Source organism: Octopus bimaculoides, chromosome 19 (assembly GCF_046866305.1).
Source record: "Octopus bimaculoides isolate indiv1 chromosome 19, ASM4686630v1, whole genome shotgun sequence".
NCBI classification, from domain to species: domain Eukaryota; kingdom Metazoa; phylum Mollusca; class Cephalopoda; order Octopoda; family Octopodidae; genus Octopus; species Octopus bimaculoides.
Window position 1 is genome coordinate 7,599,247 of NC_142946.1, and position 7,500 is coordinate 7,606,746.

General features: G+C 32.6%; 1 protein-coding gene across 1 annotated transcript in view; it reads right to left on the bottom strand.

Annotated features, from left to right (window-relative positions):
* Positions 1-6,838, bottom strand: part of LOC106867240 (galanin receptor type 1) — a 99,119-nt gene extending 92,281 nt beyond the window's left edge. The window contains exon 1 of the mRNA XM_089366567.1: positions 6,486-6,838. The gene's annotated coding sequence lies outside the window, so the exon portion shown is untranslated. The remainder of the gene's footprint in view (positions 1-6,485) is intronic.
* Positions 6,839-7,500: the final 662 nt, after the last annotated feature.

Consider the following 7,500-nt stretch of genomic DNA (forward strand, 5'->3'; position numbering starts at 1 on the left):
AATTAAAGAGTAAAAAGAGAGTATTATTTAAAGCAGAGTTTACTCCGGTTTCTTACTCCGTTTTTTTTGTTTGTTTTTTTTTGTAATTGTGTTCTCTACAATATAAAGGGAGAATGCTTAGATTTCCTCAAAGGTACCAGGAAGAGAAGTGATGTCGTTTAACACCAGGATCGATAGATGTGGAACATGACCTGCGTTTAAAGGAAGTGAAACCGTCGGCATTTTGGTTTTTTTAGTATTCAAATATAACTTTAGAGAACAATGTTTCTTCAATTATTTTACACACATACACACACACAAACACACGCACGTACGCATACACAAACATACATACATACAAACATACATACCGTTGCTATTATGTTAAACCGTCGTATGTCAACAATTTGGCCAAATGCGTTGTTTCCGATGTTTATTTTTGCATCATCGGTAACGATGGTGACCATGGTGGTGATGGTGGTGGTGGTGATGATGATGGGGATGATGATGATGATGATGGTCATACTACTACTACTACTACTACTACTACTACTACTACTACTACTACTAATGCTGCTGCTGCTGCTGCTGCTACTACTACTACTACTACTACTACTACTACTACTACTACTACTACTACTACTACTACTGTCGGTAGCGTTTCTACCGCTGCTGCTTACCTATCATTATATTTTCTCTTGGCCTCTCACGAACACACTCAACTCTACTGTCTATATTTACAACTATAATGCACTAACGATAGGTAGGTAACTTAGCAAGAAAAGAGTCGAAAAGATAAATAAAACGGGAAACACCTCACACACACCAAAAAAAAAAAACGGTTTGATAATTATTGTTCTATGTAGTAGAATGGCACGTGTTTATGCGTCTGGAATACAATAACTTCATCAGTATTTCGAAACTGAAGCGCAAAAATCACTGCAGTTTCCATTTAATATTCTGTTGTGTATAAAATGTGGCAAAATGGGAGAATCGTTACAACGCCGGATGAAATGCTGAGCAGCATTTCGTTCGTCTTTACGTTTTGTGTTCAAGTTCTGTCGTGGTCGATTTTGCCTTTTATTGGTTTCAGGGTCGGTGAAATAAGTACCTGTTAAAAATTGGGGTCGATGTTATCAACTTAACCCCTTCCTTGAGATTGCAGGTCTTGTACCAAAATTTGAAACACGTACCAAGGGACAGTTGGTGTGGCTAAACAAGGAGATGGATTAATCCAACCGCTAGAAAAGCCCCATAAATCCTTAGGAAATCTCAATTCAGTTTCTGCTAAACCAAATTTCACTCACGAGTTTTTGGACGGTTCTCAGTTTTGGCAGAAGATACTTGCCGAAGGGACCATGCTCTGGGATTGATCCCGATGCACATAGGTGCCAAACAAACCAATTTTCGAAACCTATAGTTTAAACGTTTAACCAAAATAAGTCCCTAGCCATCAGTGTGAATGTGTTTTGTGACTACGAACAAATGTCGGTTATGTGAGAAATTTTACACCAGTTACATACTTTTGTCGCCTCTAATACTGATTGAGACATCATATTGGTGTTAATTTAGGTTTTACACCTTCCTAAGCTACAACAGCTTCTTTTTCAATGTAATAATCTGATTGGATATCACCGATTGTATCAAATAAACAAGATTTATTTTTTTATTATTCGTCTTCAACGTCAAAACAACTTAACATCGATTTTATTTCATTTAGCACATGGCCTCTTATTTACAGAAAACAAACATGGGATATTGCATTTTCTTTCTTTTTTCTTTGCATTTGCTTTTGAGAGATTCTTGATATCAAATCGTTCGTTGAAACACGTCATTGTATCTTCGAAGAGACGTCGTCTTTTATCAACCGAATTAAAATAAAATTCTACCGTATAAAACAATCGGTTATAGAGACAAGTCGTTCAATGCTTAGTAGTTAACGTTCGACTTTCAACACTCAACAATGTATGGTTAATAATTCATTGTGATAAGCGCAGTAGAAAGCGGCGAGCTGATAGAATCGTTAGCACACCAGGCGAAATGCTTAACGGCATTTCGTCTGCTTCTACGTTCTGAGTTCAAATTCCGCCGAGGTCGACTTTGCCCTTCATCCTTTTGGAGACGATGAAATAAGTACAATTTTCGAGGCCTTGTGCCTAGAGTAGAAATAATTGTGTTAAGGGCAGTAGAGATAGTCCAAGGAAATATATATACCCGATCAGTAGAGTCACCTTCGACCCAACAACACATGCAGGATGTAACTCATGGGAGGAAGAGAGGACTGCACCAGCAACCAGCTGATGCTGAATCACAGCTGCCAAGACTGAAGCAACGTGAAATGAAAAGCTTAATCCAGGAACACAAAGTGTTACCTAAACTAGAAATCAAACCCATCACGTTATGGTTATGAGTCAACTGTCCTAACTATTAAGCCACAAACCTTCACAGTTGGCCCATAATCAATGTTGATCGAGGCGACTAACTATAAAATGAATTCCAAACATAGTCTTTTGGTTCTATCTAGTTCGGGTTCTATCTAAGATTAAATTACCAAAGGTAGTCTGAGACGGTTTTCATGATTTCCTCCATTAATGCCTATGTGGATGTTGTTGTTGTTATTGTTTGGCATCCTAACCCACGACATCAAGCAGACATAACGTCAAAGTCATTCCAGCAGCAACCAGCTAATCATTTACTTTACTTTCAGTCATAGTATATCTAGAACTACAAATCTAATAACTTTTATCCTAAATAAGAGCTGGAGCGACTATGTAAAGGCTCGGAGGTTAACACATTAGACTTTTATTATATAAGATCTCTTACACATCGAGGGAACCTGTACGTAAAGGTTTCCTCATTGACTCATAGCAAAAACATGTAGCGTATTATACTGTTGATTTAGCTGAATATATCGATCTTTGTTTATATTGGCCTTGCATTGAATTGCAGTTGCATAAGTGGTGCTAAAGAAAAAAACTACAATAATTTGTTTCGAAACTTGTAAAACATTTTATTGAATTATATATTTTCTGGTTGATTCTTGACTTGTAGTTATTTAAGGGAATGTAGGTTAACCTTATTAAAGCAAATCTTATTATTACAAAGAACAAATCAAGGAACTGACTTGAGAGAGTTCATATACGAAGAGGTGATATTGATAACAGATGTTTGGCTTCTTCATTGGCCTGTGTTAAAAGGTGGGTGGTACTCTGTATCGATGAATTATTTGAATATATTGATCTTTAGCATATATTTGTCTTGCATTGACTTTAACTTGCATAAATTTCAGAATATTTAGAATAGTGCCCAGAAAATATCCGCAATATTTAGTTCTGAATCTAGCAAAACGCTAATTGATTTATAAAGTTTCTCAATTTATATAGTTTCTCAATGATTATAAACTTGTCGTTATTTCAGAGAGGTTAGTTAGCGTTAATAGCACGGAACGGCACGATAAGATGAGCCGAGAAAGGTGAAATATACTGCGGTATTGTTGATAATAGCTGCGTGTCATAACACATATTTCCACATCAATTTAGCGAGAGAGGCATATATGTTGTCGTTAGTCCATCTACAAATAGCTAGCTCATATTATCATTTCGTTTCGCGCGTTATCCTTTTTATAAAACCCTGCAGTATTTAACACAGAAAACACGGGTTGGTATAAAACAATTGTTAAATAAACTATGCTTTGGAAAAAGATGATTTTCCGCCCGGAATAACTTGACCAGTGAGAACCCTTGGTGTAATTGGCAACACCAATTTATTCATAGCTAGGATCTTCAGCCCAATGTCAATTTCATTGACTAAAAATGGGGAAACCCTCATCTGCATTCAAAATTGAAATTGGTCAGCTGGTGAAATCCCTAAAAATCCATACAAAACAAACTGTTTAAACCTTCAGACTAACACATTAATTTAACATAAGTTACATGTGTATAATTTGTAAAATTCGGAAATCCTTGTTCTTCTCAACACAGATGTCACCGCACAGGTCTTCATGCATGAAAAATTTCCCCTAGCTCATAAAAGGCTTCTCACACATCATTGACCGTTGACTGAACACTATTCAATTTTTTTTCTCCGTGTTTTTCTCCTTGTCTCCGTATTCTTTCTGTTGAAGAGCGTAGCTCGAAACGTCAAAGACTTTCCGTATTCCCGAGCGTCATACTAATACATCCTTTTGTTATTTACACCACCTGTCCTCGTCTGTTGTTGTTTTTTCGTACATTCTCCCATATATACATACATATATATATATATATATATATATATATATATATATATATATATATATATATATATATATATATATATATATGTGTGTGTGTGTGTGTATAGATTGATAGATATGTAGGTAGGCATGTGTGTGCGTGCATGTATGAGTATGTGTGCGTATATGTTTATGTTCGCCAATGAATGCTGGTGAGAAGATTTGAACGTCGACAACAAAAGCCATAGAAACCGATCTTATTTAAACAAAGCTTATTGCGATAAAATCTTTCTAAACAAAATCACAGATACTTCATTTCCGGTCGAACCGTCCGAAATGCAATGAATCAATCAGCCAATGGTCCATTTGAAGATTTGTAAATGGAATTTGTGAATGGAAAATAAAATGGAAAATAAAATGAATAAAAGAAACAAAGAATGAATAGCTATAGGATGATCTTCCTTCACTTTGGTATTTGTAACTCTCTTAAGAGAATATCTGTCGTCTTTTGATGACAAGAAAGAAAAGTCGAGTCAGCCAGTGAAATATCAACACTATCGAAGTTATTCTATTCAGAAGTTTTGAAGATCAAATCCAACACATATTAAAGCCGATAACTCAACATAAATAAACAAAAAAAAAAAAAAGACAGAACACAGACAAAAACAAAAGGAAAGCAAGTAATACATTAGATAAGATTGTTCAAGTTATGAAATGAAGCTCAGGTCACAAGCACAATTCATAACAAATTTGTTGATCAGATTTAACTGTGGGCCGCCTAGTTCAGAGTTGAATTGAGGTTAAATAGCACCGTACAAAGCAATCTCGATGTACAATGCTTAGAAATCGATACGCAGCGTAAAAGAATTATAGAAAGGAAATTAAAACGACAAACAATGCAGACATTTTAAAAGAAAAAAATATTATTTTTCTTTAAAAAGAAGATGGAGTTATGTAACAAGATAGCAATACATTTTAGCGGTTACGAAAATAAATTTCGAAATAAGCTAATAAAGTATAGATTTTTCAGCTCCGATATAAACACTATAAACATGTATCCGTGGTTGTGTGAGCGTGGGTACTGTACATACACTGATATATATATATATATATATACACATATATATATACGCGCGCGCGTGTGTGTGTATGTATATGTGTGTATATGCACACATATATATGTACAGATATAGCCATATGTATACATACACAAGCACAAAATATACATGTGTTTATGTACATGTACAAATATATATATATATATATGTATACACGCAGACTGTCATAAATGCACACATACATACATACACACATATACACACGCACAAACACATGCTGACATAGATATGCATGTATCTCTCCATGCAGAGGTCTACAAAAGTGGCTCGTTCGTTGTTATTGTTCTGTGTGGTATTTGTAAAACATTGATGCATAAGTTATAAGTTGTGTAGAAAAATGAGAGGCAGAGATAGAAGAAAGGTTTATTTTGTTCACGTATATAATACATGTATACATGTATGTATGTATATGTGTGTGTATGTGCGTGTGCGTGTGTGTGTATATATATATATAATATATATATATATATATATATATATATATATATATATATATATATAATATATATATATAAATATATAATATATATATGTATATTATATGTATATATATATATATATATATATATATATATATATATATATATATATATATATATATATATATGTATATATATATATATATATATATATATATATATATATATACAATGATATATATAAAAATATATATATAGAAATAAATAAATAAATGAATATGTATATATATATAACATATATGTGGATATATATAATATATAATATATATATATATATGCATGTATACGTACGTATATGTATACACACATGTATACGTATATATATATTGATATGTAGAGTATATATATAATGAATATATATATTTATATATATATATATATATATATATATATATATATATACAATGAATATATATGTATATATATATATATATATATATATACAATGAATATATATGTATATATATATATATATATATATATGTGTGTGTGTGTTTGATTATGGTTAGAGATATATACATACATGCATATATATGAGTGTATATGTGTGCATGCTTATACTGCTATAAACATGCAAACACTAAAGTCCACGCAGACATACATATAAAAAAAAACACAATGCAAACGAACATACGCGGCTATATACATGGCCATGCATACAGAAAGCCGTATAGCGAATTCATGAAGTTGTCTTACTTTTCTCTATGACGTACAAAGAATTCTGAGGTATTTCCTTTTATCCCATGTGGTTTGAAGTGTTGGTGCAGACCAAAATGTAATCTCAAGACTAGTGGTGAAAGCAATTTCTTTTTTGCTTTTGCCCAATCAGGTGCCTTTTCAACTGCCTCACTACAAACACAGACACATATAAACACACGAACACACACACACACGCACAAATAATTACACAGAACAAATACATACACACATTTTCCCCACGTACTCAAAAATATGAACGCACATAGGTACACAGGCACACATGCAAACACACACGCACACACACACATTCACACTCACACGTACCTCATCAACTTATCCAGCAGTCGCCTTACTATATATATATATATATATATATATATATATATATGTATGTGTGTGTGTGTGTGTGTATCTGTGTGAGTGTCTTTGTGTATTTATATAAATGCATGTATATATATAATGAATACATATACATCTGGATATGTGCTTGTGGGTGTATATATATATATATGTATATGTATATGTATATATATATATATATATATATATATATATATATATATATATATATATATATATATATATATATATATATATATATATATATATATATATATATATATGTATATATATATATGTATATATATATATATATATATATACATATATGTATGTATTTTTATATGTATGCGTATACATGCCTCTCTCTCTCCCTCTCTGTCTATATATATATATATATATATATATATATATATATATATATACATATATATGTGTGTGCGTGTTTGTGAGTGTGTGTGTGTGTGCAGTCATGTGCCGTTACCCCACATACACAGACAAACACAGATACCCAAACACATACACACACCACACGTTCAGCTTCTTATTTTGCCGAATACCGAAATCTATTAAAACATCTGAATTTTTTTTCTTCTTTTTATAAACAAACTGCTTTTAACAAACTTCTCATAGAATGCGACAGACGAGTAAAATAGCGTAAGGGTAGGGTGGG